The sequence below is a fragment of the Notamacropus eugenii genome, chromosome Y (genome assembly GCF_028372415.1).
Source record: "Notamacropus eugenii isolate mMacEug1 chromosome Y, mMacEug1.pri_v2, whole genome shotgun sequence".
In the NCBI taxonomy this organism is placed as follows: Eukaryota; Metazoa; Chordata; class Mammalia; order Diprotodontia; family Macropodidae; genus Notamacropus; species Notamacropus eugenii.
Window position 1 is genome coordinate 7,289,130 of NC_092880.1, and position 15,304 is coordinate 7,304,433.

A 15,304-nucleotide genomic window follows, 5' to 3' on the forward strand; every position below is an offset into this window, starting at 1 on the left:
GGCCATGAAAGAACTCAAAAAGGATTTTTGAAAATCAAGTAAGAGAGATGGAGGAAAAATTGGGAAGAGAAATGAGAGTGACACAAGAAATTCATGGATTTCCGGGTTCCGGGAGCCAAGATGGTGGAGTGTTTGGTAATTGCTATCTCCCTCCTCCTTTCGACCTTGACAAGCCTGGAGAATATCTTCCCGGTAGAAACCCTGAACAGTGGGAGTAGCAGAAAGGGCAAACAGTCTCTTAGCCTATGAGGCTAGGAAGATCGATAAGGAGGGTCTTTCTTGCTGTGTCTGAAGGGGATTAGACTCTTTTTTTTTCATCATGGCTTTCTGGTAGATCAATATTCCTTAGATTTTCTCTCTTGAATCTATCTTCCAGGTCAGTTTTTTTTTTCCAATTAGATACTTTACATTTTCTTCTCTTTTCATTCTTTAGATTCTGTTTGACTGATTCTTGAGATCTCATAAGTTCATTAGTTTCGAATTATCAGATTCTAATTTTTATCAAATTGTTTTCTTCAGTTAATTTTTGCATCTCCTTTTCCATCTGCCAATTGTTCCTTTTATGGAGTTATTTTCTCCAGTTAGGTTTTGTACTTCCTTTTCCATTTTTCTAATTGTCCCTTTAAATGCTTTTCTGATTTCTTTTTTCATATTTTTAAAGTCTTTGGTCATTTTCCTTCTATTTCTCCATTTTGGCTTTTAAAATTCTTCCTGAGTTCTTCCAAGAAGGCTCTTTGTGCTTCAGGCCAGTTTATAGTCCTTTCTGAATATTCAGATGGGAGTAAAGTCTCAATACTGACCTCTTTGGTATTTGTGTTTTGGTCCTTGTTCACATTGATGTCTTCCTGAATCCAGGATTTTTCCATTTATGGCAGTTCCTTAATTCCATCAATATAATCTTGACTATTTTAAAATTTCTTTTGTTATTTAATGTAACTTTAAATCTCTCTGATTCTCACTTTCTACATCTAAAAACTAGGGGATAAAAACACCTCTATAAAAATGACATGATAATCAGGTCAGACAATACTTGCTGAAGGGGTTTGGAAAGTACCAAGTGCTATGACAAAGTAATGACCCTAACTTAAATCTTGTCAAACAAAAGAGTCAGTGAATTCCCAAGTTACTCCACAGTTGAAGGTAAGGAAGGGGGAATAAATAGAAGAAATGTCTTTGGTATATTTTTTTGTATTAATAGTCAGACATGTTACACGGGGATAGAATAGGGAAGAAGGGAGTGAACAGAATTATAAATTATGGTAGGTGGGGGTGAAGGGAGATTAAAATAAAATTTAAAAAGGTGTTACATTCTTATATGTAGTGAGGTACATGCATCCCTGTTTGATATTAACTCATTAAAACCAAACCTGAAGTCTGAAATCTTGACTTCTTCCTAGGCAGTCATGACACAAAGATATGAAATTGTGTTGTAACTCAAAATCTCATGCCTTTCTTTTGTCCCAAATCTCTTTCCTGCATCACTTCAAATACAGTGGTCTTATTCAGGGTGATACTAATTCATTTGAATTGCACAAGGACTTATAATCTTGATGTCTGCCTTATCTCCCAGATGCAATCTCAGAGAAACACAAACAGGTACCAAAAGTCCCTAACTCCGCAGCAGACTTTTAAGCTAGCAAAAAAGAATCTGCTAAGAGAGTTTTGTCTAGCACTCTCTGATTTCAAAGGTACATGTGGAACCAGGAAATCCATTCCCACAGACATTTTATAGCAGTCAAGGTTTTAGACTATTTGGAGTATAGCAGCATACTTTGGTGAAGGGGAAAACATTTTTTCCCTTTTGTATCTTGGCTCCCATCAGGTTTCTTCATTAATGTGAATGTCAGAGAACTCACACTTTTGACCCCCAAACTCCTTGCTTCAAAAATGTACTTAATGAAAAAAATGTACTTAATGTGGGGCACAGCCAACATTGCAGAGTAGAAAGACAGACCTGCTCTTGCTCTCTCCCCATAGACCTTAAAGTATCTCTCAAAATAACTCTAAACAAATTTAAGAGCAGCAGAAGCCGCAAAATGGCAGAGTGAAAAATATTTCCGGCCCAAAATAGACTGGAAGGCTGACAGGAAAGATTTTTCACCACAGGCTTGGAACAGAGCACAGCACAGCATGGGCCACGCAGCAGAGACAGGACTGGAGCAGGTTACAGGGTAAGGAATCATGGGAAACTGCTGAGGTTCACATATTTCTCAACTCACAAGCAGCAAAGATAGCTTGAAAGGTCAGTAAGAAAACTCTTCAACCTAGGTGAAAGGGAGAAAAGTCCAAGCCCAGCCTTGGCCACAGGGCAACAGCAGCCAATGAGGCAGTAGCTTTCACTTTTGGAGCCCTCATCTGAAAGACCTTGGTGGAATCAAGCAGCTGATATGGGTCTTAGTCCTGAGTGGAGGTCCTGGGGTAAGGAGGATCACTGGTGTGGCAGAGCTGGTGGTGGCTGTGCAGAGAGAATGCTCTTTGCAGTTCCAGGGCAGAAAAGGTTGCTTGTAGTTGCTCACAGACCAGTATACAGGTCAGGAGAGGGGTAAACTCCTCTCTCTTAATTGTGTCACCTTAGAGGAACTGAGAACTTATAGGTCCCTAGCGATATCTCAGAGAACAGCTGCACAAAATTTCTGAAGCCAATAGTATCATATGTTCCACTTGACAAAGGACTCAAAAGGCAAGTAACTGACTGGGAAAATGCCCCAAAAGGGAAAAAGTAAGACTATAGAAGGTTATTTTTTTGGTGAAATGTTATTTTCTTCCATCTTTTCTGATGAGGAAGAGCAAGGCATACAATCAGAAGAAGACAGCAAGGTCAAGACTTCCAAAAGGAATGGAGTGGTGTCAGGTCATGGAAGAGCTCAAAAAGGATTTTGAAAATTACATAACATAGTTGTAAGAAAAAATTCAAAGAGAAATGAGAGAAATACAAGAAAATCATAATAAGCGAGTCAACAGCATGCTAAAGTAGACCAAAAAACATCCCCAAAAAATAACGCCTTTAAAAATAGACTAACACAAATGGAAAAAGAGGCCCAAAAAGCCAGTGAGGAGAACAATTCTTTACAAAGCAAAGTGGGTCAAATGGAAAAGCAGCTTCAAAAACTCACTGGAGAAAACAGTTCTTTAAAAATTAGAATGGAACACATGGAAACTAATGAGTTTATGAGAAATCAAGAAATTACAAAACAGAACCATAAGAATAAAAAACAGAAACCTTTGTGAAATTTCCAATTGTGAAAAAAATTGACCTGGAGAATAGATCCAGGAGAGACAATTTAAAAATAATTCCTCTTTCTGAAAACTATGATCAAAAAAAGAGGCTAGATGTCATCTTCCAAGAAATTGTCAATGAAAACTGACATGACATTCTAGAACCAGAGGGTAAAAGAGAAATGAAAAGAATTTACTGATCACCTCTTGAAAGAGATCTCAAAAGGAAAACTCCTGGGAATATTACAGTCAAATTACAGAGTTCCCAGGTCAAGAAGAAAGTATTACAAGCACAAAGAAAGAAATAATGAAGAATTGTGGAAATATAATCAGGATAACACAGGATTTAGTTGCTTCTACTCTAAGGGATCAAAGGGCTTGGAATATGATATTCTAGAGGTCAAAGGAGGTAGGATTAAAATCTGATTTTAATCACCTACCAAGCAAAACTGAGTATAATACTTCATGCGAAATTGAAACTTCAGTGAAGTAGAGGACTACTAAACATTCTTGTTGAAAAGAACAGAACTGAATAGAAAATTTGACTTTCAAATACAAGAGCCAAGAGAAATATGAAAAGGTAAATAGGAAAGAGAAACCTTAAAGAACTCATTAAAATTGAACTGTTTACATTCCTTCATGGAATCGTAACTCATGAGATCTTTTTCAATACTGGACTAGTTAGAAAGAACATATATAAAAATACGCACACACACACGTACACACACACATACACACATACATATATACATACATGTATTATAGCCCACTAACCTTCATTATTTATTAATCTTATCATATTATTGTAGTCAAGGGTGCATCAAGACCCTTACTAAGAAACCTGAACAATCTATACCAAGTTATACAATTATAAAATTTAAGGGGCAGATAAAAGTGATTATGAGGTATAGAAGTTTTACCATTTACAGATTTAGAATAATCACAGTTTCAACATTTCAGATTTTGAGTTTATCATTTTGCAACTTCTAAGAAATGAAATAATTGAAGATTGCACATATTGTGCGGTTTATGTGAATATTATAAAGGATGCAAATCTGAGTTCATAAAGTAGATGAAAACTATGCTAAAAGTCCTTTACAGAAAAGTTCTTTGTTTAAATTTATGAAATTCTAGTGTTTAGCCTTTGAATGACTGAAATATCAAAAATACAGTAACCTTTCAAAACAAACTATCTTAATCTATTGGCAAGAGTCTAAGGAATCATCTTGGCAATGGAGAAGAGAGGCAAATGTGGAAAAAAAAGAACTCCCCTCTTAAGAAGGAATCGCTATTTTTTTTTCTTTCCCTCTGCTCTTCCAGACTACAGAAAGTAGAAGTGATGATGATGGGGTTGATGGTTTTCCCTCACTTATGCTTGCCAAGAGAGATAATATGTGGATCAAAGTAAACACAGGAAGAATCTAAGTAATTCTGTCCTAGGATAGACCATATTGAAAGAAGACATAATAGGCAAGAAGTTTGGGAAATAAATCTCAAGCCTAGCACTGAAGCATGACATATTATTGATGGGAAATTCAATTGCCCTATACATCCATAAGACCTTTCTCCATGCCACAAAGTTATAGACAGATATGTATATACCTATCTATATACACATGCACATGCATACACATATGTATATATGCACATACATGTATGCATACATACTAATCACATTGGTTTCAGCTTCCGATATTCCTTGTTTCTATATTTAAAAAAAAAAATGATTTGTAGTTTTTGGAGTTATTGTACACAAGGTTTTTTTTTTTTTTTAAATATTCAACTCAACATTCAGTTTTTTATCTTTGAAGAACAACTTTTGGAAATTGCTTTGACTGTTCTGTTGATTTGTTGTTACTTCTTTTTTCACACTTATCAGATTGGTAAATATGCCAAAAAAAGATAAAATGATAAACGCTGGAGAATGTGTTGGAAAAATAGAACACATGCATTGCTGTGTGATTATGAACTGATCCAACAATTCTGGAGAACACTTTGGAGCTTTGTACAAAAGGCTATAAAACTGTACATTCCTTTTGAGCCTGAAATAACAGTAGCAGTTCTGTATGCTAAAAATATCATTAAAAAATAAAAATCACATTCATGAACAAAAACATTTGCAACAGCTCTTTTTGTGCTGGCAAAGAATTGGAAATTGAGGGAATGTCCGTTAATTGGGGAATGGCTGAACAAGATTTGGTATATGCATATAATGGAATTATATTAAAATATTACTATTACTATTGTGTTATTGTAATGGTAGTTACAGCAGTAAACCTTAGGACTGCTGCTGTGAATAATTTCAGAGGTTTGATAGCATAGTATAGGGAACTCTTTATTTAGCAATAAACTAAATGTTGTTCAATAAAGTAAAATATAACATTCATAACAACATCTTTAAGCAAAACATATCATCTCGTAAATATGAGTCTCATAGCACTCAGTGCATCATATAGTGCACAGCATATGTCATTACATTCCTAAAGTCAGGAGGTCCCAAGGTAAGGGCTTCCCTACCGTGACACATCCTTAAGCAGTAGTAGAAAATACCACACCACCCACCACTAAGTCATTGTAGGAAGAATCTCCTTAATACACAATGTCCATGCCCTCTCTTATCTTGACTCAAGGCTGGCTTTCAAACCCCACAGCTCCTCCTCCATGAGCCAACCACTCCCAGGTCTTGCCTGAGTTCACACACAGGTAGCTCTCTGCTTGTTATCTTAGCTCATGGGGACTGTTCCAAGCTTTTCCTACTTCCACCTGACAAGCAGGCTCCAGGGGTTCCTGCCCTCAGCTTCTTTTTTAAGGAAAACAAAGCTTTACAGAGATATAGTAATCATTATAAGTGCCATCAAGACAGGACTACTGACTGAAAAATGAACACAGACCAAAAGACAGGAATTCTGCCTGAGAAATCAACACAGATCAAAAGAAGGGGCACGTACATCTCAAACATTCTTTCTGTTAGGCTTCCCCACAAGCAAGTTCCCCTTGCCCATTCATTCTCATTTGTCTCTCTCAGCTCTACTTCTCTCTATCTCTCTTCTCTCTCCAAGTAATACAATGTGTGTGTGTGTGAGTATACACACACACACACACACACACACACACACACACATATATATAAACATATATAGATAGATCTTTCTCTGTCACTCTCTGTCTCTCTGTCTTTCTGTCTCTCTGTCTCTACATACATATATAATTTCCTGTCAAAGACAAAATTCAATCAAAGTCACTTGATTGGCTAAAACTCAATCCAGAAAACACAGCAAAAAAAATCCTACTTTGCTTGCCATTACAGCTAGAAGAAATTATGAACAGGCACATTTCAGAACAAACCTGAAAAGATTTACATGAACTGATCCTGAGTGAAGTGAGCAGAATCAGGAGAACATTGTACACAGTAACTGCAATAGTGCCCTATGATTACCTATGATAGACTTAGCTCTTCTCAGTAATACAATGACAAAGCACAATTATTTAACATTTTCCTAGTCTTTGTCTATAATCCAATCAATATCCAAATTGAAGTCAAATTTAATTCTTGCTCTGAGCAATGTTTTCGAATCTAGTTCATTTATTCTAATTTCTCATGGAATCCTTTCCATGGAACTCCAGATACAATGACAATTCTCTTCTGTAAGACATTTACACTGAGTCACTACCAGACCATCATCTGGTTGCAGGAATATCACCTCTAATTACCCATCACAATTTGAAATTCTGACTTCCGTTTTGTTTTTCTAAAACCTTCCTCAGGACTTGCCATATACAACACGTATTAACCCTCATTCTTGTCATTGTATCATTTTAATTTGTGTTCAAATTTTATCTCGATCCAGTCTCCCTGAATACCTCCCCCTTCTTGTCAATACATAAGTTTATAAGTAGTCAATCAGGTATATGGTGTATTATAGGAAAACTAGACCCTTTTCAGGGCTGTTCATTAACCTCTGGTGTCTATCTGGCACTCAACTCTAACCGGTGGCTCCAAGAAGCTGTAGCATGAGCAGCGATCACATCCCAGTAAAACTGTCTTAGTAGACAGACTAAATCAGGTTGAAGGAACCAGAAGGGCCTCAAACTCGTGGATGAGATGGGTCTCAGGGGTGTCTATTCCAAATATGAGAAGATTTCCACTTAGAAGGGGCTGAGAAAAATTTGTTCCAAAAGGCAGGTGAAGCAGATGCTGTGCAGCCCTTTAGAGCTTGGTCAAACATGGATGCCTCTCTTCCTACCCACCATCTCCCCCAATGCTATCTGCTTTCTTTCACCATTTCATCCCATCTTCCCATCCTGTAAGACTCTGTAAGCCTTTCATTATTTGTCTCTGTGTTTCTGTGCTATGTGTCCCTACTTCTTCTATGGTTATTAAAATATCATTACTGCCCCATTTCCCAATGCCATCATGGTCATTCTCAGAGAGTACTCAAAGAATCAATTGTGATTATTTCATAAAGCATCAATTCACTTTAAAGCTTAAAGGGTTTGACTGGTTAACAAGAAAACACATGTCATTTTCTTTAATCCTTGCAATCTTGAGATATTATTTAATTAATGCAATAAACATTTAATTAGTACAAATTGTGTGTAAGGATATATATATATATGTGTGTGTGTGTATGAGTGTATACATATATACATACACATAAATAAACATACACATGTATATGCATATACAGACATACACACTTATTTTTACTACTGGGTAATGCAGAGATCAATAATTTAGACAAGATGAACTCATAGATTTTCAAAGGTATTTATTGAGATTATTGATATACACTGCTCATAGCAGAAAACTGAGGAATATGGAAACAGATTTTGACACTATGGAATCAAGGAATAGATCAAGTTCAATGCTGCATGTTTTATTTTGATCCTACTACATTTTGTGGTACCACAACTTCTGCATTGCATTCTTCATTTCTGTATTTCTCAGAGCGTAGATAAGAGGGTTCAGCATGGGTGCAGTCACAGTGTACAACAGAGAAAACTCTCACTGTTGTTGTCACTGGGAGGTGGCACATAGGTATAGACACAGGGCAGAAAGAACAGGACTACAACCATGATGTGGGAGCCACAGGTAGAGAGAGCTTTGCCTCTACCCTCTCCTGAGTACATTAGAAGATTATACAATATGACTATGTAAGATGCAAGAAGGACTAGAAAAGTAACCAAGCAAACCATCCCATTGTTAGCAATGACCATGATACTAACAACATGAGTGTTGGTGCAGACCAGTTTTAGGAGGGGCTTCACATCACATATGTAGTGGTCAATGTGATTAGGGCCACAGAAAGGTAACCAAAGGACCACGAGTAGCTGGACAATGGAATGCCAAAATGTCACGGCCCAGGCAGTCAATTTCAGCATGTTACATTGGCACTGGTTCACAATGACTGTGTAGTGCAAAGGTTTACAGATGGTAACATCAAAGGCCATAGATACCAGAATGAACACTTCAACACCTCCTAGCAAGTGAGCAGCAAAGAGGTGAGTCATACAGCAATTAAAGGAGATGGTTTTGCTTTCCACAGCTAGGTCTTTGATCAGTGTGGAGATGATGGTGGAAGTATAGGATAGATCTGTGAGGGCCGGTTGGCATAAAAAATAGTACGTGGGTTGCTGAATCAGATGGCTACATGTGATAATCATGAAGATGATGAAGTTACCCAGGAAGATTGCAAAATAACAGAGCAAGAAGAATGCAAAACATATTTTGTTCATCTCTTTGTTCATAAAAAGTTCCAAGAGAACAAATTCTGTGACATTCTTCTGATTTTCCATGTAGTTAGAGTAGGTGATAAATATAAAGTAGAATATTATTAATCTGAAATTAGGTGGAATAGGACAAATCATCATTGGTATCTGTCATATGTATAGTGCATAAAACCCATTTTGAGATAATTTAGAAAGCACAGAAGATTGTTTTAATGGGCACACTGATTGCAAAACTTTAAATCAAAATGTCCAAATTTAAGTCATAGAATTAAAAACATTAAATAAATGTATCTGTTTCCTAATACTTTTTCAAGGTAAATAGATCCATTTGTACCTTCTGTTTCAAAATCATAACTTGAAATAATATGAACATATCTTAAATAATGACTATAGACACCTATATATTACTGTATGAACATTTTTTATTTGCATGTCTGTGTATGTGTGTACATGCATATACCCCCCTCCCTAGGATAACTATAATTGAAATAAATTTCAAAGTTCCTGGTTTTAGTTTAAAAGTTTTAGTAAGGAATCACATAATTAATTCTCATAATCTAACTATGTTTCTTTTAAGGGAAAGTAAACCTCCCTATATTTTTTTTCCATGGTGGGATGGTGCAAATGCGAAGCAAAGTCAAGTCAAAATAAGCAAACTAAGAATGTGATGACATTTGATATTTGGCAAGGGAGGGAGGGAAGAGGAGGAGAAGAAGGGAAGCATGAAAAGCAGGGTAAAGACTTCTTCAAAATAATGATAATGATATCTCTTAGTTTTTTGTGTACATTTGGAAACTTTTGTGCAACAATCTTTGTTCACTTAAGAAAACAAAAATTCACTGTTGCTATGACTGAAAATGATCCATCACTTCAGCATCATAACATCTTATCCTGAACCTTTTCAAATACAGTAAGGCTGTTCCTTGTGGATATTTAATCTTCTTGGTCAGAGTTTTCTAGCTCCATAAAACCTGATGGAATTTGGATTCTCCAAGTTCTTCAACAGCCTTGGAAAAATTTAAATTGTAGTAATTTATCATTTTTTTTTTTCCTTCGTGACTAAAGATTGTATATTATATTATTTGAAATTTTCAAACTAAATGGATTAAATGCTATGCCTGTCTTTCTTATGTAGCTAAATGGTAACTTTTATAATTTCCTCAGTTTATTTTATTTTTAAATTTATTGATAAATTAGCATGTTTAGCCACACACATTTCTCAATTCACTGCTGTCCATCTCTCCCATTATGGAAACAAAGTTCCCCATCTCATTCCTGGCCAGATCTCCATTGTAAATTAAGAAAACATTTTCACATACATTAATAAGTATTTTAATAATTCTCCTAAGATGAAGACTATCTAATCTGAAAAAATTGACTGTTTAAATATTATTACTAAACAAAATAAAATAAAACATAGATGAGCTAACCTTGATTGATCCAATGAATGATTAATTAGATTAACGACATATGTAAAACCAGTGTTCTCTTCCAAGAAGGATAAAGTATCTCTGATTATTCCTGTGTCTTATGACTTCAAGGTGGGGATGCAAAAAACACAAGAGCACTACTTGCAGAAAAATAATCGAGCTGCATCCATCATATTCATTATTTGTAATATGATACTTTTCTGTGGAGAGAAGGGAGACATCTGTTTTATCACCTATTCTATGGGGTTAATATTGATCCCAGCCCTATTTGCTTTCTCGTTAGTCTATCTATACCATCCATCTATCTTTTTACATTTTAATCTATCTATCGATCCATCCATCCATCATCTTACTATACATCCATCAATCTATCTTTTTTTATCTCTTAATCTATACATCTATCTATCTGTCTATCTATCTATCCATTTATGTATCTGTTTGGTTTTTTTCCCCTAGCAGTCCTTGGTATGAATGTTACTCTACTCTTGATTTTCACACAAATAAGTAAATTGTAACAGCCAACTACAAAAAGGGACGGAGAATGATGCAAGAGAAAATAACTATAATTTTAGCCCCTTCATACATCAATTTTCCCAGAGCTTTGTGTATGGAAGCTGTCCCTCTAACTACCCAATAATACATAGCAATGAAAAACATATACTGTTCTTCTCTGAGAGCAGATTTAAACTCCAAAGTTAAAGAATGTTAACATGAGGTACTTACTCAAGAATAGAGTTTCACATGTGTGAGGAAAAGGAAATGTTTTCTAAGGAAAGGAAATTTTGTTCTAAGATGTAGAGCTGTAAAAGGTACCTTGGGGCAGTGAGGTGGCACAGCGGATTGAATTCCAGGCCTGGAGTCAGGAAGACCTATGTACCTTGGTTCAAACTCAGCCTCAGACACTTATTAGCTGTGTGACTCTGGAAAGTCACTTAAACTTGTTCAGTGGTGGGGAGGAACCTGCAGCTTTGAGTCCACACATGGCCTTCTAGGTGCTTGGGTACAGCCTTTTAATTAACTCCAAGTTTAACGAAACAAATCAATTTATTAAGGGGATTTGTTCTGTTTGGAAGTTTGGATTCAGTCAAATGACTGCACTTGAGGACCTAGAGGGTGACATATGGCCTGGAGGCCACAGGTCCTCTACTCCTGGCCTTGTTTGTCTCTGTTCCCTAATCTGCAAAATGAGCTGTAGAAGGAAATGGCAAAACAGCCCAGTATCTTTGCCAAGAAAACCACAAAAGGGACTCTGAAGAATATGACCTTACTGACACAATTGAATATCAACCACAGATGGATTTTACACGCAGGATGACTTACAAGGGAGATCATGCTGAATTGAGAATTATCAGACTTGAGTTCAAATCCACACTGCCCTCTACTGTGTGACCACTAACATCTCTGTGATTTTGTTTCTTCATCTGTAAAATGAAAAGATTTACTTAGAAGATTTTAAGTATTTTTTCAGCTCCAAATCTATGATCATTCTATCTCCAAAGTCTCCTTTTAAAGCCTAATAATCTCAGGGATAAAGTGACATTTTCAAAGACACTCACTCAGTCAATCAGCAGTTTAGTGGGGATACAAATTTAAATCTGAAATTTAGGGAATTTAAATGGTTTAACCCTTGCCATATTGCTATATAATGGTTAGAGTTAAGATCTAAACCTCTCTGGTTTAAACAGTTTTATTTATTTGTTTTCCAATATATTGCTTGGCTATGCCGTATGTAGTCCACAAATGCTTGTGATGGTGAAGTGACTCCTAAGGGACAAAAAAAATTTTTTTTTTCCAGCATCATTATGATACTAGCGATGTCTTAACTTAAGTTCGTCATATCAAAAACATGTTTTCTTTAATCCTAGCCTTAAGGAGTACTGTTCCATATCCTTAATATTCAACACTTTTAATCTCAGGCATAATTTTTGGTGGGGGAAGGGTTTAATAAAAAAGTAAGTTCATTGGGGGAGAGTGAGCATATGATATATGAGCATATGAGTATCTGAGACGGGGAAGTAGGAATCCAGGTGATCTAAGATAATAAGACTATGGGTTTTGTAGGGAAAAATACTTTCAAAGATTGCCTTTTTTACTTATCTGTCATGTGTATATAAAAATATTGAATAAACATTGTTAAAAATTTGATGAGAGATGTTATTAGGGACAATCAAGTTCTAAAGTCAATGAATGCAAATGTGTTCAAGAAAACTTACATTATATCACAAAACAAGAAGACAAATTCATTCATAGGAGATGTGCTCCCAGACAAAAACATACCTGGTACCAAGAAGTGAAGACTGATGTCTGGTCAAGCATTACTGGCAAATATAGGCTTTTGTTGTCTCCCAAGAGAATAGTCTGTTTTTATCAACAGGTGACAGTTGGAGAAGTTAATTTCTGCCAAGAGATTTCAATTCACTGTAAAGAGGGAGCACACTTAGAAATCTGGAAGTGATAACTTTTTTCTATGACTTGGAGCTCAGAAAGCAAACGGGTTTTCCATGTTATTGACCCCACACAAAATGTTTAGTCCATTAACTGCTTTCTGTGGAGTCATAGACAAAAACCAATTGAAAGGCTTGTGAGGTACCTTTGGGACTTGGTCTCCTGGAAACATTTCCAAACAACTTAGAAAAGTAAGACATTAAAATCCAAAGACAAATTTCAGGATTACTCAATGAGTCAATAAGTCAGTTGTTCAATCAATTTAATAAAAACATGCTATCTACCAGACAAGTCTACACAATGGAGGAAAAGTGGTATGATGCAGTGACTACCTCAGAGTCAGGAAGATCTCAGTTCAAGTTCACACTCTGGCAGAGATTGCCTGTGTCACCATAAGAAATAATAATAAAAAAAAAAGATTAATCTTTTAGTGCTCCAAAGCACACTGCGCTATTACAAAGCAAATGGTTTTCCACATTAGGAGGTAAAATGCTTTTTATCAGGTGGCATCAAGGCAATGCAGCTAGCATGTCTCTGAGGTCATATTTCAGCAGTTGAAATAAGACCTCAGAAACATGCTAGGTGTTTGAACCTGGATCCAATTGCATGCCCCTCCCCCACAAAAGCTTTCATCAGGGGTTCTATATACCAATGTAATATTAGCTCTACTTCAAAATTAGAAAATAAAATTTAAAATGTAACAGACTCCATTCAAGATGCTGAGGATACATCCAAAAAGTAAATATTTGCCTTTGAGAAGTTTTTGGTCTACTGGATAAACAAACAAACAAACATATATATATTTAAGTGAATTTCACTAAGATGTCAGATCCCTTCACCTTTGTCATTCAATTTAACCCATTCATGTAACAGAAACATAGAAGTTACTTGGGTTGTCCATATGTCCATATATGGATTTTGTTGATTGATAAAATATGACAGTTTAAAAATTGTAGATCTGGATTTCTCCTCAATATCTGAGTGTACATTTGAGAGGAAGCCATTATATATTATATAGGTCCACCCCATTAGTAAAGTTTTTGAAATCTGCCTTCCAAGATTTCCTCTGGCCTCCCAATTATTAAATTACTTTCTTTACCTCTAATGATCTTTAATCTTCCAATTACCTTTGGCATTACCACCTCTTTTTTCTGTGAAATACTATCTTTCCAAATTCAGAAAAGCATAGAGTGTTTTGCATGAATTGATACTGAGTGAAATAAAGGTCCCATAAGAACAATATAAACAGTGAAGATAATAAAAATAATTAAAGATAACTGTAAAACTGTCAATCTCTGATCAACTGACCAGTTTATAATATGTCCCCAAGGAACAGATAAGAAGCATAATGATTCAATTCCATAAAGAACTATAAAAAGACATGAATAAGGACTTATATAGTGACTACTATGTGCCAGGAACAGGGCTAAGTGCTTTTTACAAATACCAAGTCATTTAAATCTCACAACAACCTTATGGTATATACTATTATTATTCCCATTTTATAATTGAGGAAACCTAGGCAAATAGAGATTAAGTTGTCAGCCCATTTACACACACACACTAATGAGAAGTAGTTATCTTCCCAAAGTCAAGGCCATCATACTATCCACTCTGCCACTTAAGTACCTATCATTGACTATAAAAAACAGAATGTTGCTTTCATGGTAACAAATGTCTAGGTTGCATTGCCAATAGAGTAGTGAACTTGCAACAAGGAAGAACTGAATCTGGGGTAATGATATGAGCCCCTAGTGTAGTGATAGCACCCCATGAGTGGTTCAAATGAAAAAAAATATTCATCACTAGCCTCTTCTCTCCCCACTTTTCACTGAGAGACTTTTTAGTCATATTAGGAGGGGAAGCAATGGGGTATTATGCTCTCAGAGAGAGCAGCTACCAGGCTAGAACTATATTGATCTACTCACTTTAAATATTGTTCCTCTAAAGGATATGGTTGGGTTCCACTTTTGACCCCAAGCTCTATATCCAAGGTTTGATCCTTTCCCCACATATCAGTTCCACAATAAATAAACATAGAGAATATGAAAGAAGCCCATTTATTCAAATCATGCCAAACAGAAATCAGAGAAGGTGTACATAGTAGTACTTGTACCAGATAATCCAGAGCAAAAGAAGTCTCCAATTGGGAGATAACTTAGTTCAACCAAGAGAGAGTGTCCTAAATCTTACCCAAGAGGAATATTTCCCAAAGTCTCTAGACAAGCAAGTTGGGAATAGGGATATGATGGAGGCTATCCTCTCATATTTTTCCAGAGTCTTTTCTTTCAGAAACCTTTAGTGGTGTTGGTCTCTTCCATCTTCTCTCTCCCAGCCAGAAACAAGGAACAACTAAATGAATACCCAAGGGAAACTAACTGAAGTTCTCTGTCTCTTGACCACTTGTAAGGGCAAGCAAAATAGGATCTTTTGCTGTTTTTGTTTTACCAAAAATGACTGTGATTGAATAATGTGATTAAGGA

General features: G+C 36.0%; 1 pseudogene; it reads right to left on the reverse strand.

Moving 5' to 3' along the window:
* Positions 1-8,107: 8,107 nt before the first annotated feature.
* On the reverse strand, positions 8,108-9,012 carry LOC140516709 (olfactory receptor 4P4-like; annotated as a pseudogene).
* Between the last annotated feature and the right edge of the window lie 6,292 nt (positions 9,013-15,304).